The sequence below is a fragment of the Natator depressus genome, chromosome 10, assembly GCF_965152275.1.
Source record: "Natator depressus isolate rNatDep1 chromosome 10, rNatDep2.hap1, whole genome shotgun sequence".
Classification (NCBI taxonomy): domain Eukaryota; kingdom Metazoa; phylum Chordata; order Testudines; family Cheloniidae; genus Natator; species Natator depressus.
The window spans coordinates 61,737,684-61,757,748 of record NC_134243.1 but is presented as its reverse complement, the minus strand read 5'-3'; the positions used below and the strand labels follow the sequence as shown (position 1 = coordinate 61,757,748).

Genomic DNA, 20,065 nt, shown 5'->3' with positions numbered 1-20,065 from the left:
GGAAGCAAACAGAAGAGAAAATCAAAGAGGATCCTAGAGGATCAATCCTTACTGTCCTCAGAAAAGAAGGTAAGGCTGACAAAGTTAGTGTATTATTATGTATAAATACTGGATTATTCATTCACTTAATGTATTATATTGTAACCACAGGGACCTTGATTAACAAGACATCTCACATGATCAGCCTTCTCTTTTTTCCATTTGGTGCCTTTGTGAGGTTCTCTTTCATTTTCTTCCTCCATGCTTTTTACTGTTGTGGCAGGATCTGTAACTAAAGTCATTTTTGATCATATAGAGAAAAAAAGGTGTAGGTCCTTTTAACACTTCCCCGTACATCAGTGATCTACATCTGCGACAGGCTGGGCCAAATGGTTCCATTTTGACTCTCCTGAGGCATCTGAAATATTCCAGGTTCAAAACCAAGGCACAACTTTGTACTGCTGAAAGTGATCTCTTATGTGTATCTCCCTTATGCTCATGGTGGCAAAACTAATCTCAATCCTGCTTTTTGTGTTTACATTTAAAAATGATCAAAATAAGGAACTTTATTTGGAAAAAGCAAGTGTCAATTTAGAATTCCTCAATACATGCAGTTTTCAACAACCTAATTTTCAGAGCTGTTCTTGGAGATCAGAAGACAATCTGTCTGAGGCTGGATTAACTGTTTACTTTGGAGAGTTCCATTTGCTGGATGATTGTGGAACAATCATCCCAGTTTTACTGCACATCTGTTTGTGTTACAGGAATACTGCTCTTAATCATAATGGACCCAACCCCATTTATTGGGTCCAGTATCTAAGTAACTGATTTGTTCCACCTGTTGTTTCATACTCTTTTGTTCAGCTGTCTGAGGGTATTCAAAGAAAGTAAGGGATGTTTCGACTCTTTCAAATATGTCAGCATTCATAAGAGAAACATTCACTAATAATACTGGAATAGTTGAAAATATATTACTATTCTAGTCCTTGGGACAGACTACTTGGTGCTGCTGTAGTTGGTGTGAAGCAGTATTTTCATTTTTAAGCATGTATTTTCAGGAATTTGGAAAATGAATGAAAAATTTCTCAGGTCTGAGCATAAAAATCAACATTTTTTCCCTACTAAATTTGAAAAATCCTGTTGAATTATTTCCTTTAAAGTGCATGTGTCCTTCTCCCAAAGCAATGTTTCACACTGTGTGAAGTTTTGTTCTTTGTTTATAGAACAGTAGCAAAAGTGGAGGATTTTAGTATGCTGGGAAAACTGTTCCCAGAGAGTAGTTATCAGTGGTTCGCAGGCTGGAAGGGCACATCAAGTGGGGTGCCGCAGAGATCAGTTCTGGGTCCGATGCTGTTCAATATCTTCATCAATGATTTAGATAATGGCATACAGAATACACTTATAAAGTTTGCGGATTATACCATGCTGGGGGGGGGGTTGCAAGTGCCTTGGAGGATAGGATTAAAATTCAAAATTATCTGGACTAACTGGAGAAATACTTTGAAGTAAACAGGATGAAATTCAATATGGACAAATCCAAAAATACTCCACTTAGGAAGGAACAATCAGTTGCACATATACAAAACGGGAAATGATTGCCTAGGAAAGAGTACTGAGAAAAGGGATCTGGGGGTCATAGTGGATCACAAGCTAAATATGAGTCAACAGTGTAACACTTTTGCAAAAAAAAAGCAAACATCATTCTGGGATGGATTAGCAGGAGTGTTGTAAGACATAAGTATTTCTTCCACTCTATCTGCGCTGATTAGGCCTCAACTCAAATATTGTGTCCAGTTCTGGGCGCCACATTTCAGGAAAGATGTGGACAAATTAGAGAAAGTCCAAAGAAGAGCAACAAAAATGATTAAAGGTCTAGAAAACATGACCTATGAGGAAAGACTGAAACCTCTGCGTTTGTTTAGTCTGGAGAAGATTTAGAGCAGAGGTTCTCAGGGGTCTGGGGCCCTCTGGGGAGCTCTGAGTAGGTTTCAGGGGGTCTGCCAAGCATGGCTGGCATTAGACTCACTAGGGTCCAGAGCAGAAAGTCAAAGTCCCACCTTGTGGGACTGCAGCTGAGGGCCCCGAGCCCCACCACCTGGGGATGAAGCTGAAGCCTGAGTAACTTAGCTTCGCGTTGCCCCCTATGGTGTTGGGCCCCAGGCAATTGCCCTCCTTGATACCCCCTAACACAGGGGTCTCAAACACGCGGCCCACTGGGTTCTTTTGTGTGGCCCACCAAGCTCCCTGCGCTCCCACCCCCTCGCCCCTCTGCCCACCTCCAGGCCAGGGGTGGGCAAACTACATCCACGGGCCGAATCCGGCCTCGGGATCACCCCCCGTGACATGCGGAACCATGTCCCTGTGGCCCTGGGGGAGTGGGGGGGCAGAGGACTCCATGCGTTGCTCTCGCTTCCAGGCACCGCCAACCGTAGCTCCCTTTGGCCAGGAACAGGTAACTGCGGCCAATGGGAGTATCAGGGGAGGTACCTGGAAGCGAGAGCAACGCAGAGCCCTCTTCCCCCTCCCCGCCCCCCGCAGGGACGTGATTCCGGCTGCTTCCTGGAGTGGAGCAGAGCAGAGCGGGGCCAGAGCAAGCAGGCAGCCTGCCCTAGCCTCAGTGCACGCCGCTGCCACCCTGGAGCCGCTCTAGGTAAGCGGCGCCAGGCTGGAGCCCGCACCCTGAACGTCTCCTCCAACCCAACTCCCTGCCCTGAGCCCCCTGCCGCATTCCGTACCCCTCCTGCACCCCAACTCCGTGCCCTGAGCCCCACACCGCACCCCAACTCCCTGCCGAGCTCCCTGCCGCACGCAGCACCCTGCACCCCTCCTGCACCCCAACTCCCTGCCCTGAGCCCCCACCGCACCCTGCACCCCTCCTGCACCCCAACCCCCTGCCCTGAGTCCCCTGCCACACACTGCACCCTGCACCCCAACCCCCTGCCCTGAGCCCCCTGCCGCACCCTGATCCCCTGCTGCACCCCTCACCCCTCCTGCACCCCACTCCCCAACTCCCTGCCCTGAGCCCCCACCACACCCTGCACCCCTCCTGCACCCCCTGGGGGCAGGGAGGGGGCGGAGTTGGGGTGGGGACTTTGGGGAAGGGATTGGAATGAGGGCAGGGAAGGGGTGGGAAGAGGTGGGGCAAGGGTGGGGCCTCATGGAAGGGGTGCAGTGGGGGCTGGGCCGGGGGCAGCACGAGGGGGGTGTCAGTGATGTGGCCCTCGGGCCAATGCACTAGTCCTCATGTGGCCCTCGTGGTCATTTGAGTTTGAGAGCCCGTCCCTACATAAGCCCTGGCGTTTATATGCACCGAAACAGCTTTTGTGGCACATCTGGGCCATGGAGTTTTTATAGCATGTTGGGCAGGGGAGGCTCAGAAAGAAAAAGGTTGAGAACCCCTGACTGAGAGGGGACATAACAGTTTTCAAATACATAAAAGGTTGTTACAAAGAGGAGGGAGAAAAATTGTTCCCCTTAACCTCTGAGGATAGAACAAGAAGCAATGCGGTTAAATTGCAGCAAGGGAGGTTGAGGTTGGACATTAGGGAAAACTCTCCAACTATCAAGGTAGTTAAACACTGGAATAAATTGCCTAGGGAGACTGTGGAATTTCCATCACTGGGGATTTTTAAGAGCAGGTTAGACAAACACCAGGCAGGGATGAACTAGATAATACTTAGCCCTGCCTTGAGTGCAGGGGACCGGACTAGATGACTTTTCGGGGTCCCTTCCAGTCCTTCGATTCTATGATTCACACCATCTGCATTGTAGGAACCTTGGTGCTACAGGACGTTGGTGACATCACGGTTTTTGAGGTTAACAGTTTCTGTTTTAACACTTTTGATAGTGGTGTGGCACCATCAAAACCTAACAACTGCTTATTGTTGAGGACCCTTTTCACTAGCCTGTAAGGATTATAACACAGCAGGTACTTTGGGGACATACCATAGTATGAAGGGGTTATAACACAGCAGGTGTAAAATGTGTATAGGAGTAATATTCTTATGCAGTCTAGTTAAAGACACCTTCTCTCAGTCTTGGAAGAATGAGTCCTGAGGGACTGTAAACTCTTGTGTTAGATTCTAAACTCTTCCGGTCAGGGACCATGTCTCCTCTGTATTGTGAGGCACCTAGTATGCTATTGGATGCTGGACAATGAAACAATTCAATAATAATAATGATTTTTAAATAGGCTTATTTTATACAATAATTAGATCAAAGGAAACAAACTGGATGGAATCTCCAAAACCAAATCTTACACGCACAAAAAATCAACAGGGTGATCAGCATCTCAAAAAGGGCATGGCACTGTTTATATGCCCAAAGTTAATAGCATGGAATACAATTAACAAGATGGGGATGGTAATCATATGATTATACAGTAACTCCTTGCTTAACGTTGGAGTTATGTTCTTGAAAAATGCGACTTTAAGCAAAACGATGTTAAGCAAATCCATTTTCCCCATAAAAATTAATGTAAATGGAGGGGTTAGGTTCCAGGGAAATTTTTTTTGCCACACAAAAGACATTATATACATATACCGTATAAGTTTTAAAAAATTTTAAACAAACAATTTAATGCAGGTATACGTTTTAAACAAACAATTTAATACTGTACTCAGCAATGATGATTGTTAAGCTTGGTTGAGGTGGTGAAGTCAGAGGTGGAAGAGCGTGGATCGTCCGGCTGCTCCTCTTCCTGTTCTTCCTTAACCGTCACAACCCGAAAAAACATATCTAGAGATGGTTGTTTTGCTTTCCTTTTTTTTTCTTGGTAAATTTCTTTATAGCAAGTCATTAGATGACCAACTCCCCTAATAACTTTGGAGCTGCGTTCCCTGTCAGGATCGTCATCACTAAGGATTTGCAAGCCAGCTTCAATCATTTGGAAAGCTTCAGAAAGCCGTTTGGCAGTCAAATTTCGATGGGTTGGTTCTTCTTTTACTTCTTGGCCCTCGTCTTCCACTGCTCTCATCATGTCTAGTTGCATCAGATCTTCATTGGTTAGCTCTTCTCCATGTGACTGGAGAAGTTGTGTAACGTCGGCTTCTTCCACCTTATCAAAACCCGCTTTCTTGGCCAAGCCAAGAATATCTTTCTTCATAGCGGGAACAACATCTTTAAATCCTTTTAAGTCATTGACACATTCAGGCCACAACTTCCACCACACACCATTCATGCATGCCTGAGTAACTTCAGCCCAGGACTCACCGATGTTATTGATGCACTTGAGGATGTTGTAGTCACGCCAAAATTGCCGAATTGTAGGCTTGCCTTCTCCATCAGTGCCTCTGATGAGCTGGTCGAAAGTACGGCGTAAGTAATATGCCTTAAATGCAGCAATGGCTCCTTGGTCCATGGGCTGAATGAGTGATGTGGTGTTTGGTGGCAGAAAGACAACTTTGACATTTTCGCAGAGGTCGTCCAGGTTGACTGGATGAGCTGGTACATCATCAATAAGTAATAAAATCTTGAAATCAAGGTTTTCCTTGGCACAATATTCCTTCCATGCAGGGACGGCATAGAGAGTCAGCCATTCTGAAAAAATAGCTCCAGTTATCCATGCCTTCTTATTGGATCTCCAAATGACCGGAAGGTGTTCCTTTGAAAATCCCTTGAGAGCTCGTGGTGTTTCGAATTGGTACACAGTCAGTGGTTTCATCTTCATGTCTCCAGCAGCATTACCACCTAGAAGCAAGGTTAGGCGATCTTTAACTGCTTTAAATCCAGGCGCTGTCTTCTCCTCTCGGGAAATGCACGTCCGTTCAGGCATCATCTTCCAGTAGAGGCTCGTTTCATTGACATTGAAGACTTGCTTTGGTGAATAGCCACATTCCTCAATTATTTTCTTGAGATAGTCGGGGAATTTTTTAGCTGCTGCAGGATCGGCACTAGCCACCTCACCGGACATCTTCATGTTGTGCAGGTGGAAGCGCTTCTTGAACCGATCAAACCATCCCCGACTTGCCATGAACATCTCTGTCTGTGATCCTTCACCTTGGTCTCTCTTTAATTTGTCATACAAACTTTTTGCCTTCGCTTGTATCACAGGCAAACTTAGAGGTATGTTCCGCTGGTTTTGGTCCTCTATCCACACTGAGAGAAGACGCTCCATGTTTTCCATCAAACTACTTCTTGATCGACTTATTTTAGTAGCACTAAGCGGTGTTACACACCGAGCACTAGCCCTGATCTTGTCGGCATTACTCCGAATTGTTCTCACAGTGGTCGGAGTAAGACCTAGAGTGATGCCAATGTCTACCGCACGCTCACCTGCATCAAAATGCCTTAAAACGTCTAATTTAGTACCCAGACTAATGGTTTTCCTGGTTTTCTTACTGCTAGTGGTACTGTTACCACTAGGCACTCCACTATGACTTGCTCGGCGTTTTTGACTCATGATGCTGGGTGATACTGTACAGTACAATCACAACGAGCCCTCCACCATTACATTTAAAACAGACTTGCACAGGATCACTGGAACAATGTCCTATGTCAGCTTCTTGAGCCCCTTCAGTTTCTTGCTCACACACCTTAGCAGCAGCTCCCCTTTCCCCAAATCTCCCTGCAGTTACTCATCAGACGATTCTCTGCAGATCTGCTCATGAACGTCTCCTAAAGCAACGTGTTGAGATCAGGTGGGATATTTCCCAGGGAATGCCTTGCTGCTAAATGATGAACTAGCACTCGGCTGAACCCTCAAGAGTTAACACAGTGTTCTCAATGTAGCCTCAAGCTCTACAAGGCAGCACAGATGGACGCAGGAGACACAACAGACTCACGACAGTGGCTGCAAACACTTCCCTGCAGAAACTGAAGGTGATGATGAACCCACGCTATCCCGGCCTGCTGGAGCACACCACACCCTTCTCCGGACGGCGCATGCACGTGCTACTCTTCACTCCCTTCAGCCTGGAGTGGTTGGGATCATGCAGCATCAATCAACTATTGAAAGGGAAAGAATTTGGAAAACCCATGTCATTCTTCATGGTAATCTGCTCCCCTACTGAAAGCTCTGTGGGTTTAGGCTAGGACTAGTTATGGAGTCAGTTTCACTTGCAGGTTCGTACTTTCACAGGAACCCTGCTGGAGGAGCAAAGGCCTGGCTTCCAGGGTGACCTGGAAAAACCAGCCCTGCTGTACCTCCCATAATAAACATGCACACAACACCGGGGCAGCACTGCAGCCAATGTAGCTGTGACTGTTGTAAGAGGAGAAAAATAATGTTTGCTGCAGGGCTGTGTCCCTCCCTGCTGTGTGCAGGCAGGGGCAGAGATGTGCAGCTGGCATTGAAGTGAATGGCAAAGCTCCCATGCTTTTCACAGACTTTCATGGAAGCAGGGCCAGGTTCTGTGCATCCCTACACTGCATCTCCCACATGCTAGAGTGAAGCAGGCGCTGGAACACTATTAACTTGCTTTGGGCAGGCTGCCGCCCCCTGTATTCTTACCCCCCTCCCGCAAAGAGGGCAGGAGGAAGATGGAATGTTGTGTCGGCAGATGCACGATAGTAAGGCAGGGCTGCCACTATGCAGCCCCTGAAAATGCTTTGCAGGCGGATGGTAGCCTCGGGTGGAGCCTCCGCAAAAGTTCGGTGTAGCGCCCAATTCCCAAACAGTTCCATAATTATTAAAGGGAAACCACCCAGAGCCCATCCCTTTGGGATTTACCATGATGAGATGATGATCAAGGTACCAAGAACTGTTATTTGATGGCAAAAATCCTTTGGATTCTGCATGTCTCCTTTACCCCAACTACCTTGTTACGTACTGCCTGGCTCTTAGAAATACCACAGAGAAATCAGAACAGACTAAAACACAAAAACATGAGTCCTGCAGCCACTGTCACTAATCCCATCAAGCTTGATTGTGTACAGCCCTGAGGAACGACTCAGAGTGTCACCTGTGATGGCGGCTTTTATGATGTGAATGCCTGTTCCATAGCAACTGGACTAAAGCCATCCCTTGCTTCACATGGGCCACCAAACATGGTAATGCCAGCTATAACATGCTAAGACCTTTCAGTCATTGCCAGTCCGCACTAGATTTGAACTATTTTAGTCTATTCTATACAGCTTCTTATACCGCACTCATCACTGAAGTACCTGTGATCCATAGAAGAAAAGCTCTGGTATCTAGTTACCTATCTTCCAAATTCTAACTGTGTTGTAAAAAGAATTATATGTGATCACACTTACCCCAAATGCAAGGCTACCATGTACAATAGATATTAACAGCTTTTTAAACAAGAACTGTCAAAAAATTCAGAGCCAGATTCTGCTCCTCTTACCTATCTATCTATCACACTTATATGGTCCTGATTACCATAGCACTTAAATAGCACCTCACATTCTTCAGTGTATTTATTCTTGCAATTTTGTTGTAGAGAAGTGCTATAATCTCTCTTTTGCAGTCACACAGGCAGTTTGTGGCAGAGCAGGGAATAGGTCTTCCAAGTCCGAGGAGAACACCCTACCCATTGGATTATCCTTCCTCTCATTGAGTAGTACCTTGTTCCTTGAGTAGCCTCTGTAATTTCAATGGACCTACTCATTCAGCAAGATGTTTCTCAATCTGAGAAGGTGAACAGATCCTGAACTAAAGGCTGGGCTATAACTATACATTGTTGTCAGCAGAAAAGTGATCATCAATAATGATAATTATCAGATCACTTCTAAAAAAAAAAAAAAGTTATTGTGTCTCCCCGTGCTTTCCTTTCTCATTACAGTAACTCCTCACTTAACAGTTAACATTTTGTTTCATTGTTACGTTGCTGATCAATTAGGGAACAGGCTCATTTAAAGTTGCGCAATGCTCCCTTATAACGTTGTTTGGCAGCTGCCTTCTTTTTCCACTGCTTGCAGGAAGAGCAGCCGCTGGAGCTGGGGGGGGAGCTTGGAACCAGGGTGGGCTGGCAGCCCCCCATCGGCTCCCCTAAGTTCCGTCTGCGCAGCCGCCCAGCAGGCTATCAATGCCGGGCAGTTCAGCTGCCCCTCCCCCCACTGCCGTGTGCTGCTCCTGCCCTCTGCCTTGGAGCTGCTCCCGAGAGCCTCCTGCTTGCTGTGCAGGGGGCGGGAAAGAGGGGTGCTAATGTCAGGGTGTCCCCCTCCCCCCGCTCCTGTACCTTATCTCCACAGAGAGGGGCGCTCAGGGCACACCACACCACACCACAGAGCTCAGAAAGGAGGGAGCTTCCCGGCAGTAGCTGCTGTCTCAAACTTGCTGAGCTAATTAAAAAGGCAGTGTACTTAGAGTGGGGTCAGCGTAGTTAAAGAGGAAATGCGCGTCTCTCTCTCTCTGTCACACACACTGCTGTCTCTCTCTCTCTCTCTCTCACACACACACACACACGCGCGCGCGCGCGCGCAGGCATGCACACACACAGGGCCGTCCTTAGACATATGCAGCAGAGGCAGCTGGGTAGGGCACCCGAAAATTTGGTGCACCCCTGGGTCTTAATGTCCACCCTCCCACATCTTCCTATCCCTGTTCTGACCCTTCCTTCAGGCTTCTCACAGCTAGCTGCTGCAGTCTGGTGAGTCTTCCTCCAGAGGGAATCTAGTAATTTAAAAGTGAAAAAACCTTCCAGCCTGCCAGACCTATTAGCACGGGGTGGGCAAACTATGGCCCACAGGCCACATCCGGCCCTTCAGATATTTTAATCTGACCCTCGAGCTCCCACCAGGGAGTGGGGTCTGGGGCTTGCCCTGCTCCAGTACTCCAGCCAGGGGCTTGCCCCATTCCGCTCATGCTGTGGCTCTGAATGGCTCCTGGAAGCAGCAGCATGTCCCCTCTCCAGCTCCTACGCATAGAGGCAGCCAGGGGGCTCCGCATGCCGCCCCCGCCTCGAGTGCCACCCACGCAGCTCCCACTGGAACCATGGCCAATGGGAGCTGCAGGGGTGGCACCTGCGGACAGGGCAGCACACCGAGCCGCCTGGCTGCGCCTCCGCATTGGAGATGGAGGGGGGACATACCACTGCTTCTGGGAGCTGCTTGAAGTAAGCGCTGCCTGGAGCCTGCACCCCTCATCCTCCTCCCGCCCTCTGAACCCCTTGGTCCCAGCCCAGAGCACCCTCCTGTATCCCCAAGTAAGCGCTGCCTGGAGCCTGCACCCCTCATCCCCAGTCCCACCCTAGAGCCCATACCCCCAGCTGGAGCCCTCAACCCCTGCACCCCAATCCTCTGCCCCACTCTGAACTCCTCGTTTCTGGCCCCACCCCAGAGCCCACCCTTCCAGCTGGAGCCCTCACCCCCTCCCGCACTCCAACCCCCAATTGCATGAGCATTCATGGCCCGCCATACAATTTCCATACCCAGATGTGGCCCTCTGGTTTGCCCAAAAAGTTTGCCCACCCCTGTATTAGCACAACATTGAAACTGTTAAAGAGCCATTCAAGTAATGAAGCCATTTAACAGGCATTTGCCAACCCCTAGATATATACTGTCGGTTTCTGAATTTACTAACAAAAACCGTTGTGCATTATTGTAATATTTACTCAGAACATGTTCGTGTACAGGACCTTAGCTTAAAATTTGCTTTTTTTCATTAGAAGATTGCTGAAGATTATAAAATCACATCTCTAAAAAATCCTTGCATAGATTTTTAGATGCACAATCTGAGTATTCATCTTTAGTCTTAAATGCTTGGATCTTCAGACATATAGTTTTTAAAATAAATCCTTCAAAAGACCACCCTTATCTAAAAGACATATTTTAATTTTAATTACTATAGTACAAAAAACTTGCTTCCAAAGTCTTCCTGTCCTTTCTGTCCATCCCTTTCTCCCTTCACCCCCCTGTAGAAGAGAGCCCTTAAAGGGACAACACCCCTTTCCTTCCAGATATCTGGACAAATAAGTTTCCCTTTCTTTACTTCTGACTATTTGATGCAGTAGTTTTAAGAGAACCTTCTAGCAAAATCGATACCTTAGTAAGATATAAAATCCTTTGTTATGCCTCAAATCTTTGGAAATATATTTTTTAAAGTTGGTGAAACTTCATAAACATGTCTATTTATTGTTATGGAGATCACACAGAGTAAATTAGTGTTCCCTTTTTCTAAAAGCAATGAATATTGTTATGAACACAATAAACCTCTGTGACTGATTAATTTAAAATAATGTCTTTGTTTTAGTGAGTTAAATATGTAGTAATCTGGAATGATTACTTTATGAAGGCTTAAGAGTACATTTAAAATATAAAATCAGCTTAGAAATACTGATTAAGAAAATGTAAAACAGAGAAGAGCTGCATCATGTATTCCATAATATTTAATGTTGTATTCAGCAGGGCATGGTAATCATATGATTATACAGTAACTCCTTGCTTAACGTTGGAGTTATGTTCTTGAAAAATGCGACTTTAAGCAAAACGATGTTAAGCAAATCCACTTTCCCCATAAAAATTAATGTAAATGGAGGGGTTAGGTTCCAGGGAAATTTTTTTTGCCACACAAAAGACATTATATACATATACCGTATAAGTTTTAAAAAATTTTAAACAAACAATTTAATGCAGGCATAAATTTTAAACAAACAATTTAATACTGTACTCAGCAATGATGATTGTTAAGCTTGGTTGAGGTGGTGAAGTCAGAGGTGGAAGAGCGTGGATCGTCCGGCTGCTCCTCTTGCAGTTCTTCCTTAACCGTCACAACTCGAAAAAACATATCTAGAGATGGTTGTTTTGCTTTCCTTTTTTTTTCTTGGTAAATTTCTTTATAGCAAGTCATTAGATGACCAACTCCCCTAATAACTTTGGAGCTGCGTTCCCTGTCAGGATCGTCATCACTAAGGATTTGCAAGCCAGCTTCAATCATTTGGAAAGCTTCAGAAAGCCGTTTGGCAGTCAAATTTTGATGGGTTGGTTCTTCTTTTACTTCTTGGCCCTCGTCTTCCACTGCTCTCATCATGTCTAGTTGCATCAGATCTTCATTGGTTAGCCCTTCTCCATGTGACTGGAGAAGTTGTGTAACGTCGGCTTCTTCCACCTCATCAAAACCCGCTTTCTTGGCCAAGCCAAGAATATCTTTCTTCATAGCGGGTACAACATCATTAAATCCTTTTAAATCATTGACACATTCAGGCCACAACTTCCACCACACACCGTTCATGCATGCCTGAGTAACTTCAGCCCAGGACTCACCGATGTTATTGATGCACTTGAGGATGTTGTAGTCACGCCAAAATTGCCGAATTGTAGGCTTGCCTTCTCCATCAGTGCCTCTGATGAGCTGGTCGAAAGTACGGCGTACGTAATATGCCTTAAATGCAGCAATGGCTCCTTGGTCCATGGGTTGGATGAGTGATGTGGTGTTCGGTGGCAGAAAGACAACTTTGACGTTTTCGCACAGGTAGTCCAGGTTGACTGGATGAGCTGGTGCATTATCAATAAGTAATAAAATCTTGAAATCAAGATTTTCCTTGGCACAATATTCCTTCCATGCAGGGACAGCACAGAGTGTCAGCCATTCTGAAAAAATAGCTCCAGTTATCCATGCCTTCTTATTGGATCTCCAAATGACCGGAAGGTGTTCCTTTGAATGACCCTTGAGAGCTCGTGGTGTTTCGAATTGGTACACGGTCAGCGGTTTCATCTTCATGTCTCCGGCAGCATTACCACCTAAAAGCAAGGTTAGGCGGTCTTTCGCTGCTTTAAATCCAGGCGCTGTCTTCTCCTCTCGGGAAATGTAAGTCCGTTCAGGCATCTTTTTCCAGTAGAGGCTCGTTTCATTGACATTGAAGACTTGCTTTGGTGAATAGCCACTTTCCTCAATTATTTTCTTGAGATAGTCAGGGAATTTTTTAGCTGCTGCAGGATCGGCACTAGCCACCTCACCGGACATCTTCATGTTGTGCAGGTGGAAGCGCTTCTTGAACCGATCAAACCATCCCCGACTTGCCATGAACATCTCTGTCTGTGATCCTTCACCTTGGTCTCTCTTTAATTTGTCATACAAACTTTTTGCCTTCGCTTGTATCACAGGCAAACTTAGAGGTATGTTCCGCTGGTTTTGGTCCTCTATCCACACTGAGAGAAGACGCTCCATGTTTTCCATCAAACTACTTCTTGATCGACTTATTTTAGTAGCACTAAGCGGTGTTACACACCGAGCACTAGCCCTGATCTTGTCGGCATTACTCCAAATTGTTCTCACAGTGGTCGGAGTAAGACCTAGAGTGATGCCAATGTCTACCGCACGCTCACCTGCATCAAAATGCCTTAAAACGTCTAATTTAGTACCCAGACTAATGGTTTTCCTGGTTTTCTTACTGCTAGTGGTACTGTTACCACTAGGCACTCCACTATGACTTGCTCGGCGTTTTTGACTCATGATGCTGGGTGATACTGTACAGTACAATCACAACGAGCCCTCCACCATTACATTTAAAACAGACTTGCACAGGATCACTGGAACAATGTCCTATGTCAGCTTCTTGAGCCCCTTCAGTTTCTTGCTCACACACCTTAGCAGCAGCTCCCCTTTCCCCAAATCTCCCTGCAGTTACTCATCAGACGATTCTCTGCAGATCTGCTCATGAACGTCTCCTAAAGCAACGTGTTGAGATCAGGTGGGATATTTCCCAGGGAATGCCTTGCTGCTAAATGATGAACTAGCACTCGGCTGAACCCTCAAGAGTTAACACAGTGTTCTCAATGTAGCCTCAAGCTCTACAAGGCAGCACAGATGGACGCAGGAGACACAACAGACTCACGACAGTGGCTGCAAACACTTCCCTGCAGAAACTGAAGGTGATGATGAACCCACGCTATCCCGGCCTGCTGGAGCGCACCACACCCTTCTCCTGACGGCGCATGCACGTGCTACTCTTCACTCCCTTCAGCCTGGAGTGGTTGGGATCATGCAGCATCAAACAACTATTGAAAGGGAAAGAATTTGGAAAACCCATGTCATTCTTCATGGTAATCTGCTCCCCTACTGAAAGCTCTGCGGGTTTAGGCTAGGACTAATTATGGAGCCAGTTTCACTTGCAGGTTCGTACTTTCACAGGAACCCTGCTGGAGGAGCAAAGGCCTGGCTTCCAGGGTGACCTGGAAAAACCGGCCCTGCTGTACCTCCCATAGTAAACATGCACACAACACCAGGGCAGCACTGCAGCCAATGTAGCTGTGACTGTTGTAAGAGGAGAAAAATAATGTTTGCTGCAGGGCTGCGTCCCTCCCTGCTGTGTGCAGGCAGGGGAAGAGACGTGCAGCGGGCATTGAAGCGAATGGCAAAGCTCCTGTGGATTTCACAGACTTTCATGGGCGCAGGGCCAGGTTTTGTGCATCCCAACGCTGCTGCTCCTGCTTGCTAGAGTGAAGCAGGCGCTGGAACACTATTAACTTGCTTTGGGCAGGCTGCCCTCCCTCCCCCATGTTCTTACCCCGTCCCATAAAGGGGGGAGGGGGACGATGGAATGTTGTGTCAGCAGATGCATGACAGCAAGGCGGGGCTGCCTCTGTGCAGCCCCTGCAACTGTCTGTCTCTACCCCATCTACCTTGTTACGTACTGCCTGGCTCTTAGAAATACCACAGAGAAATCAGAACAGACTAAAACACAAAAACATGAGTCCTGTAGCCACTGTCACTAATCTCATCAAGCTTGATTGTGCACAGCCCTGAGGAACGACTCAGAGTGTCACCTGTGATGGCGGCTTTTATGATGTGAATGCCTGTTCCATAGCAACTGGACTAAAGCCATCCCTTGCTTCACATGGGCCACCAAACATGGTAATGCCAGCTATAACATGCTAAGACCTTTCAGTCATTGCCAGTCCGCACTAGATTTGAACTATTTTAGTCTATTCTATACAGTTTCTTATACCGCACTCATCACTGAAGTACCTGTGATCCATAGAAGAAAAGCTCTGGTGTCCAGTTATCTATCTTCCATATTCTAACTGTGTTGTAAAAAGAATTATATGTGATCACACTTACCCCAAATGCAAGGCTACCATGTACAATAGATATTAACAGCTTTTTAAACAAGAATTGTCAAAAAATTCAGAGCCAGATTCTGCTCCTCTTATCTATCTATCTATCACACTTATATGGTCCTGATTACCATAGCACTTAAATAGCACCTCACATTCTTCAGTGTATTTATTCTTGCAATTTTGATGTAGAGAAGTGCTATAATCTCTCTTTTGCAGTCACACAGGCAGTTTGTGGCAGAGCAGGGAACAGGTCTTCCAAGTCCGAGGAGAACACCCTACCCATTGGATTATCCTTCCTCTCATTGAGTAGTACCTTGTTCCTTGAGTAGCCTCTGTAATTTCAATGGACCTACTCATTCAGCAAGATGTTTCTCAATCTGAGAAGGTGAACAGATCCTGAACTAAAGGCTGGGCTATAACTATACATTGTTGTCAGCAGAAAAGTGATCATCGATAATGATAATTATCAGATCACTTCTAAAAAAAAAAAAAAGTTATTGTGTCTCCCCTGTGCTTTCCTTTCTCATTACAGGTTTCAGAGTAGCAGCCGTGTGAGTCTGTATCCACAAAAAGGAAAGGAGTACTTGTGGCACCTTAGAGACTAATAAATTTATTTGAGCATGAGCTTTCGTGAGCTATAGCTCACTTCTCATTACAGTAACTCCTCAGTTAACGGTTAACATTTTGTTTCGTTGTTACATTGCTGATCAATTAGGGAACAGGCTCGTTTAAAGTTGCACAATGCTCCCTTATAACGTTGTTTGGCAGCTGCCTTCTTTTTCCACTGCTTGCAGAAAGTGCAGCCGCTGGAGCTAGTTTGGAACCAGGGTGGGCCGGCAGCCCCACATCAGCTCCCCTAAGTTCCCTCTGCGCAGCCACCCAGCAGGCTATCAATTGCTGGGTAGTTCAGCTGCCCCTCCCCCCCCGCCGTGTGCTACTCCTGCTCTCTGCCTTGGAGCTGCTCCCGGGAGCCTCCTGCTTGATGTGCGAGGGGGAGGGGACGAGGGGTGCTAAAGTCAGGGTGTCCCACACCCTCCCCCCCGGCTCCTGTACCTTATCTCCACAGAGAGGGGGGCTCGGGGCTCACTACACCACACCACAGGGCTCAGAAAGGAGGGAGCTTCCGGGCAACAGCTGCTGTCTCAACTTGCTGATCTAGTTAAAAAGGCAGTGTACTTAGAGTGGGGTCAGCGTACTTAAAGGGGAAATGCATGTGTGTGTGTGTGTCTCTCTCACACACACACACACACACTCTCTCTCTCTCTCTGCCATGCTGTGTCTCCTCCTCCATTCATGCTGCCTTGTAGAGTGTGAGGCTACATTAATAACAATGTGTTAACCCTTGAGGGCTCAGCCAAGTGCTAGATCATAATTTAGCAGTAAGGCATCCCCTGAGAAATATCCCACATTCTGACTCCACCATCTCAACCAAGCTTCATAATGCTGTGTACAGTATTAAATTGTTTGTTTAAAATTTATACTGTGTATAAGTGTGTATATCTAGTGTCTGGAAAAAAACATTTCCCTGGAACCTAATCCCTCCTATTTACGTTAATTCTTATGGGGAAATTGGATTCGCTTAACATCATTTCGCTTAAAGTTTCATTTTTCAGGGACATAACTACCACATTAAGCAAGAAGTTACTGTATGTGGTTTTGTGCATTTTAGCTGCTAATCAGAGAACAGAAACCATCTGTGATGTGTACAGCTTGATAACTATAGCAATAAATAGCATGAGGAGCTCTGCATTGAAATACACAGAGTACTTTTAAATTTTATAACAGAGATGGCAGGTCCTGGAACAGACAAGACTATTGATTTTTGTCCGTGTTAGTATCGTTAATATGAAAAATGTATCATGATAATATTATAATTATTGTTCTACTCTCACTGACCATAGCTATCTAAAGAGCGCTGCTTGTTTGCCCGTGCCTATCCCCAGATTCCCCTGCCTTATAATTACGATTGTCAGACCTCTGGATCCAGCTGCCGCCTGAGCTAATTATAGTAAAGATGGATGAACAAATATCCCAGTATAATTTGTCTTTTACAAACTAATGTAGATCAAACTCCACATTAAACAGAACCTATGATCACATTGCTTCACAGGCGGAAGCATGCTGTGTGTATTGGATGAAGAGTACCAGTTAACCTCCATCACAGCCCCAGCATATGCAATTGTATTTGATGAGGGTAGCTACCTGATGCCATTCAGCCCAAGACCCTGCCAAGCCACCTCAGCCTCAAGTCAGGAGGATCACCAGACACAGAGAAACATGGAACCAGGTGAAAATAAATCTGACTCCATACTTGTTTACAATTTCTGCAAACAACTTGCAAAGGTAAGTAAGCAAAGGTCCACAGAGTTTGCCTGCTGGGAACTGTAAAATGTTGAAAATGAAAAATGATGTTCTGGAAAAGGAATTGAGCAAATAGGTGGCAGCATTTTCAGAGGACTCTGGGGAGGGACCTGGCCAAGTTAGGTGAATGGACAACATGATAGCAGATGCAATTAATGTTGGCAAAAGCAAGTCATTCACAGTGAAAGGAATTATTTGAACTACTCGCACATACCTTACTGGCTTCTTAATTAACTGTAACAATTCAGAAAAAGACCTGAGCCTCACTGTGAACAGACCAATGGAGACCTCTAGTCAATGTGCAGCAGCAATCAAAAAAGCAAATGCCTGTTAGGATGCAAATAGGTGGAGAATAATACTGAAAATATTATAATGCCATTATCTAAATTAGTGGTACACTCCAACCTCAATCACTTGTTCATTTTCCTGGTTACCATATCTCAAAAAGGAGATAGCAGAAATACAGGAGAGTCACAGATAATGATGAGAATAGTCCAAGGCAGAGGAAAACATTCCTTCATCAAACACTTAGAAATATCATTAAACCAATATCACATTACTGAGTCCTGTCTTTAAATCACATATTCTTAATGGTTCAAAGCCAAGAGACCAGATCTAAAGACAGTATATCAGTCTGATTTTACGTATAAAAGGAATATGAGCATCAAGGAAAGGCAGATATATTCTCACTTATTTAAAAAAACGTCACCATGTTTTCATATTTTAACATTGTTTGCTCTAAGTTTTGTAATGCACTTAGTACCGGGGATACATGCAGGGAGGAAATTTAAATATATTTTTATTTTTAAAATTACCCTTTAAAAATAAATTATTACTTATTCTGCCTGTATTTTTAAAGGACGGACATTCTGCAGACTGATTTGAACTTTAATTTTTTTTAAATCAACACTTTAAATCAGTCACTCTAATTTGAAAGCATTACATTATATTGTGAAAGTGTATTTGCAGGGGATTGGGGATGGAGTTTAAAAACAAGACACTGCAATGTTCATTGTACCAAACCGACCGCTCCACCATTAACACACCAGGGAACTAAGCATGTTGCTTTCAGCACATGGAGGCGGGATTGTAGCTCTGCTCCAGGCAGAAGGAATGTCTGAAAAGGGTTTGACACCACTCCACAATGCAGGGCGGCAATTACACCAAGGTAGGAGTCCTTGCAAGGTCCTTTTAATTGTACAGTCCGACCACCGCTCCCTTTTCATCCCTGCAGAATATCTCTCTCTCTCACACACACACAACACTCTCACTCTCTCTCTCTCTCCCGCAATGCGATCAGCCGAGCCGGTCGGTGGCAATCACACCCATGCAGTCTCCTCCAGCCGCAGCTGGTGCTCAGCTAGAGCATCCTAAGAGGCAGCACCACCCAGCTGGCTGCGTGCAGCTCAGAGCGCTGCAAGACCCCTCCTACGCCGCGCGGCAGCCGGGGCACGGCTTCTCCCGGGATGCGGAAAGGGCAGAGGCTCCGCCAGGCAGAGCGCGCGGAGATGGACCGCACCGGTGCCTGTGTGTCTCTGCGGGAGGCTGGCGGAGATGCATCCCTGCCCGGGAGGGGGAGGCAGCGTGTCCGCGGCACTGGGCAAGGGATCGCGGGCTTACCCCTCTGCAGGGTCTCTGCCTGCCTGTCACCGGGTGTGCAGCCAGCCGTCAGTCCGTCTGCCCGAGCCGCGGAGCCAGCCCTCCCCAAAACAGCGCTGTCAACAGGCAGGTCACTCCCCAGCTAGGCGGCTGCGCAACCTCAATCCCAGCGCCGAGTGCTGAGCACGCTGGGACTCGTAGTTCGGGCAGGGAGAGGATGCTCCGAGAAGTCCAGGGGGTCCTAGTACTAGGGGTCTAGCCCACCTCCAGCCTCCCTGCTCCTTCGAGCCCCAGGCAGCATCCCCCTCCCTCCACCACCACCGGACCAGGGACCCTCCCCACCACCCCAATGTGTATCCCCTCTCCCTCCACCACCACAGGACCAGGGACCCTCCCCACCACCCCCATGTGTATCCCCTCTCCCTCCACCACCACAGGACCAGGGACCTTCCTCACCACTCCCATGTATATCCCCCGCCCTCCACCACCGCCGGACCGGGGTCCTTCCCCACCACCCGCATGTGTATCCCCTCTCCCTCCACCTCCACAGGACCAGGGACCCTCCCCACCACCCCATGCTGCACCCCACTCCACTCCTTCCCCAGATCAGGAGATCTGTCTCTCTTCCCCTTCCTCCTCTCCATTGTCCCCATGCAGTATCTTCCTCTTCTTTCAACAGCCAGGCTAGTCTCCTGGGTCCAATCTTCTGTTACCCTTCCTGCAGAATCCCCTTCTCTGACAAGATTTCAAACTAGGATTGCTATTGAATATAGTATGGATTGGATGGTCACACTTGCATATGCATATTGCCCCTGCATGGAAGCTGTAATTGCAAACGGCCAGTTATACACCTGATTGTGCCATCAGTGCATTTCCAAACACACAGTCCGGGCACTGTGCACAGAAATTCCAGGTGCATATTTTCCCACGTGCAGTTAACAGCTGGCTTGGCTTGACAAACACAAATTTTATCAGAATTAAAATATCCTCCTACCCAGCTTCAAGGACAGTCTCCTTGGCTTATTGCACACCTGGCTAAACAAAAAAAAAGTCTTGCCTGCTTCTGGGAGCTGCCAAAGCCTGAGGTGATGGACTGCCACAGAGAGTGAATTCCAGAGGTGTGGGTGCTCCACAGAGAAAGCTCGGCCTTTGCTCCTCCAGAGCTGAATTTTAAAACCTGACCGCA

At 46.7% G+C, this 20,065-nt stretch overlaps 1 protein-coding gene across 1 annotated transcript in view; it reads right to left on the bottom strand.

The window, feature by feature from the left end:
• Positions 1-19,046, bottom strand: part of LOC141995267 (tropomodulin-2) — a 69,016-nt gene extending 49,970 nt beyond the window's left edge. The window contains exon 1 of the mRNA XM_074966339.1: positions 18,901-19,046. The gene's annotated coding sequence lies outside the window, so the exon portion shown is untranslated. The remainder of the gene's footprint in view (positions 1-18,900) is intronic.
• Positions 19,047-20,065: the final 1,019 nt, after the last annotated feature.